This window comes from Scardinius erythrophthalmus, assembly GCF_964197995.2.
Source record: "Scardinius erythrophthalmus genome assembly, chromosome: 20".
NCBI classification, from domain to species: Eukaryota; Metazoa; Chordata; class Actinopteri; order Cypriniformes; family Leuciscidae; genus Scardinius; species Scardinius erythrophthalmus.
Window position 1 is genome coordinate 7,800,625 of NC_138240.1, and position 12,861 is coordinate 7,813,485.

At 36.1% G+C, this 12,861-nt stretch overlaps 1 long non-coding RNA gene across 1 annotated transcript; it reads left to right on the plus strand.

The window, feature by feature from the left end:
• The first annotated feature begins 488 nt into the window (after positions 1 to 488).
• Positions 489 to 4,238, plus strand: LOC308681085. The gene is made up of 4 exons (XR_014028982.1): positions 489 to 519; positions 1,460 to 1,492; positions 2,163 to 2,219; positions 4,208 to 4,238. It is a non-coding gene; the product is annotated as an uncharacterized lncRNA (long non-coding RNA).
• The last annotated feature ends 8,623 nt before the right edge of the window (positions 4,239 to 12,861 follow it).

Genomic DNA, 12,861 nt, shown 5'->3' on the forward strand with positions numbered 1-12,861 from the left:
TTTGTTCCTTTGTGCTTTTTTTGTGCCTTTGTGCACTGGCTAAGGAGCATGAGTCAAACTGAAAAAATAAAAACAAAATTTTCTGAGGTAATGTGTTATGTAATCTTGTTAAAATGGATTTCATAAAATTGGTATCGAAAAAAGTATCGTTCAGGAACCGGTATCGAAACTGAGGTATCGAAAATGGCACCGGATTGAAAGATTTTGAACGATACCCAGCCCTACAAAATGGTCATACATATTTTGTTAATGCATAAATTCTCTTCGTTATATATGAACTATATGGGCCTAATGTTTATTGGGTCACAAGGATTTATCGACTTTAAAATGTGGGTCCCCAGAAAAAAAGTTTGGGAAACACTGATTTAAACTAATTGCTTTAAATCAAATTACAATTTTACGTCCACGTCCAAACCACGTGACTACTGACGTCATCAAGCTTGGGTCGAGAATTTTCTGTTCGGCCGCCATCTTGTTTTGCTGTATGACGACGTTGAGGATACGCAATTTCCACAGTTGGTGAGTAATCCTAAAAATAAGTTTTATCGCCGTTGATATGCATTTTTATAATATTAAAGTAGAATTCAATGCATTATGTATGTGTTTTGTTGAATATCTGTTTTATTTTGGTCAGAGTCATCTGATATTTCAAGTGTAGCTATAACTGTTAGGCCTAGTAACGATGGATAGCCATTAATAAATACTTAAGTAGTTAGATAATTTGTGGACTTTTAATTACATTATTTATTTGGGTTTTTCCTGCATCGAGAATTACAAGGCGACCGCCTCCGTCTAATGTCGTGCCCGATCCGGCTGTCCTCAAAACTCAGACAGGCTCAGATTAGGCCTGTCGCGATAATTAAATAATTAGAAATATCTTTGTTACTCAATCCTTTACACATCCTAATATACTGATTTAAGTGTTGTAAAGCCATTTCATATCTTGTTGTGAGGGACAGAATCAATTTTACATAGTTAAATTAAAGTTTACGCAAACTCGTCTTCCCTCCGCTGCAGCTGATCATTCTCCATTCAGCATTCAAACAGCGCGTCGCGGTAAAACAACTCCTCCACCAAATTTAATAATCGTGACAGCCCAAGCTCAGATACCTATTTTCCAAGCAAGATTTTACCACCTTCAACTCATTTTGATCCAGGAAAAACCCTAAAATAGTATATATTATTGTTACTATCGGTAGAGATTGTATACATTGCGTATATATCTGCATTTCGATCATTGAGTGGATTGCATAAAGTTTCTGACATTTGATTGATGTATAACATTGGTGAATGAGAAAAATAAAGTAGTAAGAGTGGTTAATACTTTAAAATTAGTCAAGCAACAGTTAAGTTGGTGTGATGATGATTATGCTTCAAATCAAATGACAAGTTTGCATTCTGTATAAGCCACGTGACCACGGAGAAAATTATTATTGACCATCATCATCTTTTGCTGCAGGATTACCTCATGGTGGACACAAAATTACATATGGTGAGTAATCTTACAAATTATGTTAAGTTTGTTTCTATCATACATTTATAATCATATAAGGATCAGTTAACTGATTAATGCAACTGTTTTATCAAATAATTCAAAGTGGATCAGAGAATTTACACTTTATCAATATATTGCACAGCACTGAACTGAGTTCTTTTTAGTGTCATATGGCGTTTGAATGGTCACAGATATTTTATTTTAATTGAAAATGTCTACCTTGCCATTCACTTTAACACATTTGTTTGTGTTAAACATTTGCCAAAATTTGCCATTCTTAAAGTGACAGTAGCCTCATATATACATACTGTATAAACTTAAAAGAATAAATATATGGTAAATTCTTGATTGATCAATTATGTTGTTGACGGTTTAACACACTGCAGTAGGTTCCGATTACGTCATAAAATTTTAAACATGCATGCACGCAATGACCTATTACATTATACGTTACACAAAATACATTATTTTATGGAATTTGTATGACATGACATCTTTGCAACTTTGAAAATAATTATTGATAAACCTTCAAATTACACCAATTTATTTAATTAATGTATTATTTATAAACTTGCAAAATGATTGGCTCTTAGGTGCAAAAGCATATCCATGCATTTTAATTTTCTTTATGAAAGTTGGTGATTGCTGTGTTTGTCTTTTTTTTAAGATACAGATGTTGAAAGACAACAGTTTGGAGTCATTGTAGTCCAGTCAGAAGATAACGGTAAGCAGTGTGCGAAATACGGGGGGGTCCGGGGGGGCTCGACCCCCCGGATTAACCCATGAGACCCCCAGAAAAGCAAAAAGCAAAATTTGAAGGGGGTCTCAAATTTGGTAAAAGTGTTAATTTCGTTAACATAAACTATGACGAAAAAAATGTACATTGATGACCTTTTTTCCCCTGACTAAGACAAGACGATGAGAGACGAATTAAACGATAACTGTGACTAAATCAACACATGCAATATCGTTGACAAAAAAAAAGACGGGACTGAAATATGTTTAAAAAAAAAAACTTGACCAAAATCCCTTATTTTTGTTGAATAAAGGAGGAGACAACGCATTACAGACTGCTTTTATGAGCGTTCATGCTTACGGTTGCCAGATTTCAATAATATAAACCCCAGTCAGTGCTTTTCTGTTAAAAGGGCACGTTTTCTACCCGGTCTTTTCAATAGTATCTGGCAACCATCCGCGCGCGCGCTTTCTACACTTCTGAAGAAGCGCGGATGATCTGAAAACAAAGTAAGCTGGAGTTCCGCGATCTTCATTTGAGATTTTCTACTTAAATTAAAGTGTCATTCATTCGGTCTCCGTTCTGTCACGAGCAGCTTGCGCTGTTTGTGCGACTAAATCTGCGAACAAATTGCAGCTGATATTGTCACACCATGATCGGTCATACCGCAGGCTCTCATTTACAAGTGCACTGATTGCGTGCCAGTCTCGATAGGCTATAACGTTTTCAGTTGATTGCTCTTGTAAATGCGCCAGATTGGTGCCAATTATTGTCATGTCTGTATTGTAATGCCCAACTTTGCCTTTCCTTGTTATAAAACAACGTGCATCCAAACAACTTTAGCCAATGCAACCTCCTATTGCTTTACGAATACTAGGCTATAACTTATGATATTGCATTGGCATTTGTTTGAATGTAACATCTATGCAAAATAATCCTTGAATCATTTCTTATTTAAGGCCATTCCCGTTTCGAATATGTGATTTGTGTATTGTCAACAATAAGCATAAACATTCTGCATTTCCATTTTGTAGTATGGATCATTCATTGCGACATCATGTTTACGAATCTGTAATCTGATAAAATACTTCATGCTACTGCCCACTGACATACTTTTAAAGCTACTGTTGTCCCTTTTTTTGGCCTTCAAAACACCTTAAAATGCAAATGTCGAGATCAAGAAAATCTAAATTTTCTCGGGGGACCATGCCCCCGAACCCCCCTAGCGAGATCATCTTTTTAACCTCTGTGTTTATAAAACCCTGCGTCGGCCCTGCACCCAGTAAAGACAGTGATGCAATGATCCTTTGAATAGTTCTCCTATTTTCACGTGTGGATGGACTAAGGAATAGTCACTCAAAATTCATAATTATTTAGTTTTCTCATCCTATAGTCTGTGGGCCAGTATTAATTGCAAAAACTGCACCTCTTCTGTGGCTATATTAATTTCATAATGATGAAGCCTTTCTCCGTGAAGTCAATCAGCAAAAGTTAAGTGATAATGTGCAAATATACTGGCCCATTTTGGTGGGAACTAATATTCAATACTAGTCTTACATGTCACTTTTTATAACACGTTCATCCTTTGCTGGGATGCTTAAAAAAATATTGGGGGCATAAATTAAGTGTAGTCTATACCAACTTCTCCAGGCACCACTACATCACTGAGCATATCAGATTATCAAAAGGTTTAAGGTTTGTGCGTGTGTGTGTCCGTGTAGGCTATAGACTGATTGCGGCTTGCATCCATGAAATATTGTAATGTTATAGGCCTACTGTATGAGAAAATTTAGATCAGTATATTGCGCAACAATCTGGAGATGGGGACCCCCCCCGAATATTGACGGGTATTTCGCACACTGACGGTAAGTAATTGGTCTCTTTTGGTCTCTCTGGTAAGAGCAGTTGAATTTATGAATTAGCTCTCGGAGTAAGAATTGTTTCTTTTTTTTTTTTTTTGCTTGTGTGTCTTTCAGATTGGCCAGAAAGTTGAAGCACAGAGAGAACTTGGACTTGTGGTCTGTGAAAGTGATGGTCTAAGCACTCCCCTGGACATCAGCATTGTCATTGATGGTATTGAGGTTTTACATGAGTTGTCCTCGGTTGCATCTGCTTGTGCCATGATGTTTGGAATCACGTACTGAGAACTTGAGGTATCCTGAAGTACTTAAATATACCTTTGAGGCATATTTAAAAAAAATTGTCATGGACATAGCGAAGATGCAAATGGATTTTAAAGGGTTAGTTCATCCAAAAATGAAAATTCTGTCAATATTTACTCACCCTCATGTTGTTCCAACCCCGTAAGACTTTCGTTCATCTTCTTGACGTGTTCACGAGAGTAACACGACACATGCGCAAGAACTGAGAAGATGTCGCAGATGGGTCTCGATGTAGTATTTAAAGGGTTAGTTCACCCAAAAATGTAAATTCTGTCAGTAATTACTCACCCTCATGTTGTTCCAACCCCGTAAGACTTTCGTTCATCTTCGGAGCACAAATTAAGATATTTTTGATGAAATCTGAGAGCTGTCTCACTCGTCCATAGGCTTCTTAAGGGACTGAAACTTGCTGGCCCAGAATAGTTATTAAAGACATCGTTAAAATAGTCCAAATGACTACAGTGGCTCATGTTGATAAACATATGGTTGAGCCACTGTAGTCATTTGGACTATTTTAACGATGTCTTAAATAACTATTCTGGGCCGGCAAGTTTCAGTCCCTTAGAAGCCTATGGAGCAGTGATCCAGCTCTCAGATTTCATCAAAAATATCTTAATTTGTGCTCCGAAGATGAACGAAAGTCTTACGGGGCTGGAACAACATGAGGGTGAGTAATTACTGACAGAATTTTCATTTTTGGGTGAACTATCCCTTTAAAATGGTTCTAAAGTGTGCATTCACTGGATGTACGAATCGTGAGAAACCAACGAGAAAACGTATAAGTGCCTTGCCAATGCCGCTAAATGAATGGCTTACCTTTCACCCTTTCCCATCAAATAATCAGGAGTGTCATCTTCTCATTTCTCACTCATGTGTCATGGCGCTCTCGTGAACTCACTCAGACCCAAACTGAAGAAAATTAATAGTTGAATAAAGTCGTAATTTTTGTTTGTTTTTTGTGCACAAAAAGTATTCTTGTCGCTTGATAAACTAAAGGTTGAGCCACTTCACTTGGACTATTTTAACAATGTCTTTACTAACTTGTCTTGGCCGGCAGAATGAAATTACCTAGCAACCTATGAAGGAGTGAGACAGCTCTCAGATTTCATCAATATTTTAATTTGGTGAACTAACCCTTTAAATGTTCCTGCATGTCATGTCTTTTAAGGAGCTTTCAATGGTGATTTGTTTCAATGTTTTTTTTTCAATGAATTGATGTTACACTGGATGATTTAGCAATGCCATATTAAGGGCTTTTCAATGTTTTCTGTTACAATCCTAAATTTAATGCAAGATAATCTGAAATGTTGAGTGACAATTTTACTGTAGCAAATGGAATTGATGTATACATTTATTGATCTATTTCTTTTTTTTTTTTTTTTTTGGTACAAAATGATATTGTTGACAGTTTTATTATTGAATGTATTTTTTTAATGTATTAAGTCATGCACTAAAACGGTTTCAGTATTGACTTTTGTAAATCAAAAGAATTCTTCCTCAAATGTTTTTAGAACAAGTGGAAATTTTGGTTTCTGTGAGTTTGTTGGAAGATTGCACTAAATAAACAGTTAAATGTTTGATTCCAGAGTGTAAAAGGCTTATTTTTTCAGAAAAAATTCGGTGATATTTCATGTTTGTAATTTTGTTTTGTATTTATTTTGATAATAATAGTAAAATATGATAAAATTAATATATAAAAGGTTTAAAAATTAAGTTAATCCAAGTAATATTTTATAATTTATTGCTAATTAAACAAATCTCTTTGGTTGAAATAGTATTTTTACTTTCAACTGACTATAGAAATGTGATTTGTGTAAAATTTTTTTTTTAAGTTGAGCTAAAGTAAACCGATTACGTGTAACAAGTTGACGTAATTTTTTTACTTTGATCCAACGACTCATTTTTTACAGTGTTGAACGGTAAAATCACAACTTAGTAAAAATGATATTCCTCCTAGTTTCTTAAACAATTCTCTGGGAATATGAAACCAAAAATTATTGTGATTTAAAAAGGACTTCAACCAGTTAAATTTCAGGGTCCCATTAATAGAATCAAAATCAATGGCATGTAAACCTCCGTCTTTATAATCTTTTGTCATCTCTACCCTTCTAATGTAATGTGTTTTCTTCCTCCAGATGTAACCAAAGTTAACCTGATTTATTTTTTTAATGGCTCTATTTGAAATAGTTATTGTGTATGTAGGATAGATTAACCTTGAAATGCTTTCCATCTTAGTCAAAAATAAGCTTATATCAAGCATGCTTATATAGCCAAGAATTAAGTTTAATTTGACATTTATCTACTACTTTCCACACATTCATATATTCATTTTCAACAGAATCTTTTGAAATAAACATTCCTAGGTACTTAACTTTCGATTTTATAGGGATGTTATAAGCCTCATTTAAGTGACATTGATGAATTGGCATTAATTCACACTTGTTCAAATTCATTTTTAAACCAGAGGCTTGAGAGAATGTGTGAATTATTTGTAATATTTTGGGGACCTCTGTTAACTGTTTGATGAAAATGGTAGTATCATCTGGCTGATGATTACTGGCTGGCCAAGTACCTCTAGTGGGGCTATGCTTAAATTTCTGCTAAAGATCGAAAGCATTGCTGTGGTAATGATAAAAAGAAAAGGGGAAATAGGGCAACCCTGTTTTATGCCACGATTGATTGGAAATCTTGGTGATGTAACTCCTGATAAAGAACCGAACCATTAGAATTTTATAATATTTCGAAATTTATCTCCAAAACCAAACAATTTTAAACAATCGAAAATAAAAGGGTGTTCAATTGAATCAAACGCCTTGTAAAAAGTCAATGAAGAGAATAAAGCCATCAGTTTCTATTACATGTCTGTAATCTAAAAGATCAAGCACTAAACGAATATTGTTGTGTATGGATCTGCCCTTCATAAAACCGGATTGAGAATCACTTATGATTTTGTGTAAAAATAATTTTAATCTGTTAGCACATATAAGGGTTAAAATTTTATAATCAGTATTTAATAATGTGATTGGTCTAAAGTTATCTAAGATTTTAGGGTCCTTATCAGGTTTGGGGATTAAGGTTATGATACCTTGTTTCATCGTGAGAGGAAAAGTCAAACTTTCAGTTGCTTCTTTTAACATAAGCAAAAAAGGGTCTTTTAGTAAGGTCCAAAAGTGTTTATAAAAATTGGCCGTAAGGCCATCACATCCTGGAGATTTGTCCGAAGACAAACTACCAACTACTTTATCCAACTCAACAGAAGTAATATCAGCATCACACAACGCTACAGATTCATCATCTAGATGGGGAATGAGATCTTTAATGTGGTTGAAAAATAATATTTCATCGTCCAAGGAAAAGGTTGAGGAAATTGCTGTAGAAAGAGACAACTTCCTTACTGATTGAAGCTTGATCTGTAATTACCTGGCCCTGGACCGATAAGGCTTTAATTAAAAGTTTCTCTTGCCTTCTTTTTTCTAAACGACAGAAGTATGAGGTACTTCTTTCCCCATCCTCAATCCATTTTGCTCTGCACCTTATAAAAGCCCCCTCCGCTTTATGAAGATTTCATCCAGCTTGATTTTGCAGTTTCTTTTTATCATTATTAGTAGGTGAAGTTTTATTATAATATATGTTTATTTCTTTAATAATATTAATTTCAGATAATCTATTACTTTTATTGATTATTTTTCCAAAATGAATAGAATATTCTCTAATTTTAAATTTAAGGAATTCCCATTTGGAGATATATGATATTATAGAATTATCAGACATCACATTAGAGATTGTGGCTTTGATACCTTCATTAAATGATTGTCTTTTTAATAAAGTAGAATTGAATTTCCAATACCCTTTATTCTGTCAGCTAACACCAGGAGAATTAAAACTCAATTTAATAACAGCGTGATCTGTAAGAGGAGCTGCTGACATACAACAGTCACCTATGAAGTTTAACCAAACGGATACTGAGGTTAACCAAAAATCTATTCTTGACTTTGCTACATTGTTTGGTTTAAACCATGAATATTGCTTATCATTAGGATATTTAAATCTCCAGGGATCCAATAAATTGTGAGTGCGACAAAGATCAGTTAAAACAGGGTTCTAAGAACTGTGACTACATCTGGATGGACATCTATCTAGCCATTCATCACTAACCATGTTAAAGTCACCACCCATAACTATAATAGCAGTTGGATGAATGAGTTTGAGGTTTACTATGACATTAGAAATGTCTGAAATCAACTGTCTGTTTTGAATTAAATTATTAAATCTGTAAACATTAACCAAAATAAAGTAATCATCCAATTTCAGAACAGAAATTAGCCAATGACCATTATTGCTAAATCTAGATCTCACTACTTTACCAGGTGAGTTACAGAACAAAATGGCCACACCTGCTGATCTAGTAGACCCATGATCAAAGATAATTTTGTCACCCCATTGGTTTACCCAAAACTTTTCATCCTCTGGTTTTGAGTGTGTTTCTTGCAACAAAATAAAGTGTGCTTTTTCGCCCTTGCAAAATAAAAATATTGATTTCCTCTTAGTGTCCTCTCTTAAGCCCCTAGCATTAAGTGAAATGCACGAAAAAAAAAAATCATAACAAAAAAACAAACTAAACGTCAGAAAATATTAATGTCCAACAGACTACACTTTGATAAATGAGAAAAGAAGCCCAAACAGGCAATGTCCCTTAAGTATGGATTAAATGTAGATGAAACCATCCAAAATAATCATAAAGACAAAAGGCCTTTCCAAACCTTGAACAACAAGGCCCCTTGATCCTATCACGTTACCTAGTGTACTCCTAGGTGTATGCAATGTACTCCATGCAATGCACCCGGTCCGCCATCTTGCCGGAAGTCTTCCCTGGACTTCTAAATGGGTTTATTTTTTTTAGTTCTTCTGGATGTTTATAAGATGTGTTGCTGCCAAATGTATAATGTATAATCTTGCATATAAAATAATCACAGCCATATTGTGTAACATCGTGAAAGGCAATCATTTAGGCTATTCTTGCACATCTGAACTTGAGGTTCTAAAAAGGTCCAAAATCGGTCCGGTCAGCCTAAACGTCTATAAAACCGTTTAATCACGTGTACATCAACACATTATTTGTGGACTAAACTAAAGCAAAAAAGAGTGCTATAATTTAGCACAACATTTTATTGTGAATATTACATTTGAAATGTCTTCCAATGGTTAAACAGCTACTATTCAAAAAAGATAATAGAAATAGTACAATGTGGTAAATTCTGTGGTAATGGCATTTTCTATGCCATTAATGAACAGTTTCACATTAAGGTTAAGCAGACATTAATCAAACCAGAATATAACGAAAGTACAGGAACAGTCAACGCATTCTATTTTTAGAGTCTTTCTATAATATTCCATCATTGATGAATAGAAGTCAGAGCTGTGGCAGTACTAAGTTTCAGTTACTAACAGTCTTGCATTACTGTTAAACAGCCATAAATAAAAGTTTTTAGCGGCTACCAGACGCTCCATAAGACCAGGGCGGGACAGGGGAAACAAAACATTTGGGACGCCAGTGCGGACGGCCACGGTGGAGACGACCCCTCGGGCGGCCATGGCACTGGAACGGACCCCACCGGCTCAGGAACTGGAACAGACCCCACCGGCTCTGGCCTGGTAGACGGCTGCGTTGACTCTGGATTTAATAAAGCACAGTGGACCAAAGTCCTCTTTTCTGATGAGAGCAAATTTTGCATCTCATTTGGAAACCAAGGTCCCAGAGTCTGGAGGAAGAATGGAGAGGCACACAATCCAAGATGCTTGAAGTCCAGTGTGAAGTTTCCACAGTCTGTGTTGGTTTGGGGAGCAATGTCATCGGCTGGTGTTGGTCCACTGTGCTGTCCACTTAACGCAGCCGTCTACCAGGACATTTTCAGAGCACTTCATGCTTCCTTCAGCAGACAAGCTTTATGGAGATGCTGACTTCATTTTCCAGCAGGATTTGCATTTGCATTTGCGCGTGCATACCCGCAAGCACAGTACAACGGCTGTCAGCCGTATGACAGAAAAGTTAGTTTTACTGACATTTGGCCTGACAACATCTCATCTTCTTGGCCTGACAACAAGCTTTCACACACATCTTCTTAAATAAAAGTAGCATCAGAAAAAAAGAGAATTACGTTTGTTGCTGACTGCACTATTCGACTTACTCAAAACGGTCTTACAACCCGCCAGTTGAGAAAGACTGACTCTATATTTACTATGTGCATATCACTGTCTGATGTTCTGCTGAAGCTCATTCGGCACTTGCACATTTCCGCACTCGTTTGACTTGCGCCTTGCGCTGAGGTGAAGTTGGAGTGTGCGTCTGAAAAGTCTCACGTTTTTTGTGGTCTTAAAGAGACGGTTCAGTGTTTTAAAAAACAATTTTTGTCAATAAAAAAAGACAGAAACAGCAGTTGTCAGAGGGGAGGTGTTGTGCCGAATTTCGACCCCCGCCAAATTATTACCCCCCTAGTATTGGTAGGTTTAGGATTAGTTGTGGGGGAGGGGTTAGGATTAGGGGTGGGGTTAGGATTAGGCAATCAGGTACTGACTTCAACGAGGGGGGTAATAATTTGGCAGGGGGTCGAAATTCGGCACAACAGTTGTCAAAGGGGTGAGATGGTCCTCACTGCAGAACACGAGTTGGATCCACCTTACATATACCTAAACCTACCCATCTCCACTCCTTGATCCCTAAACCCACCCCTAAACCTACCCATCTCCACCCCCTGATCCCTAAACCCACCCCTAAACCTACCAATCTCCACCCCTTAGATCTGGATCCAACTCCGCCCCCTGGATCTCGTGTACTGCAATGAGGTGCTACTGGAAGAAGTGGCCAAGCTTAGACCAAGGGTGGCCATGGAAACTCTGAGTTTTCTGTTTCAGAATGGGAGGTATGTTAAACCTGAGAAAGCAGAGTAAGTCAAGCCCGTTTCAGAAAGAGAGGTAACTTATACTCAGAGTCAGTTACCATGGTAACTTACTCTGTGAACCTAACCTGGTCGGGAGCAGGTTTTCTTCAGTAAACCCAGAGTTTCTTTCGGTCTCCTCCCCTTTTTTAAAGAGGAAGGGGTGTTTAAACACCTCATTCATTCTTTCAGTACATTTTTATTAATAAAATTAATCTTTTATTAATAAATAAAATATTGCCTTTTTTTTTTTTTTTTTAATAAGATGAAGTCTATATAACTCCTTAACTGGCAAGTGAAAACACAGTAGTAGATTAGAGTTACATAATGTAGTTCCAAACAAATTCTACAGAATTAAACTGTGGCATTTACTGGAAATCACTGAACTGTTCATCTGTGCAACAGAAGTTAATGGACCGTCCTCCAGCTGTTCTTCCACACTCTGGGGGCGCGGGGAGAGATAAGAATACCCATTTATACTTAGATTTAAACTTAGATTCTATAGGCTACTCCACATAAAAATGTAGATTGTTTGATGTGTAGACACATAATGTTAACATTACCTCTGTAGGCCTCTCTCTGTGGCAGCAGAAACTCTTTATCCCCATGTGATGAGCATTTGGTTGAGTACACTTTATAACACTATTTGTCATAATCTCTGGTGTATTATAGGCTGCTTACAACTGCCTGGGCTTCTGTTGGGACAGGAGGCTCCAAAAGACATATTACCATCAGAATCTATTGGGACCGACAAAAATCCTAACCCAAAGTAAAATATATGAAAATATCAAAAATAGCCTATATAAAAAATAACGCATATGTAAATCTCTTACATTTTATGAAGGCCCTTGGATATTTGGGAGTGACTGGCTCTGAAGTCCCTCCAGGAATTCCCTCAGCCAAAAATGCAGCTTCACTGCTAGACACTGGATGCTTTAGTTATTTAATATGTCACATGTTTGTAAAGTCAGGTAGCCTACACCCATGATGAAAAGTCAGGTAGCCTACACCCATAATTTTCAGCTGCTGCCATGTTCTTTTAATACCTGCAGGATTGCACCTACATGAAAATTAAAATTAGGTTGAATAACATACTGTTCTTCCAGTTTCACCTCTGATATTATAACAGTTGGGCAAGTTACTTGTATTACTAACTACAAATGACATCTTCAACAGTGTAATTAGATTAATGTAATAATGACTATCTTTAGAAATTATTGGTCTACTTATTACTAATTACTAAATCCCATGTCAACCTTAATCACTTGAACAATACGAGGAGAGACAAGAAACAGCACTTTTAATACTTTCAAATAAACAATATACAATTGCATGAATTATTCTTGAATTGACCAAAGTGTGTAGAGGGAGAAGGTTAAATTAAAAATATAACTTTTAAAAATGTATGTTAAATAGGCTATACAGAATTGTTCTATATTCTAATACAATTACATCAGATTTAACTTTAAATTACAGAAGAATTAAGAGTAATCCCTTTAATTAAATTACAGTATTTAGATTACTTTGTAATTAATT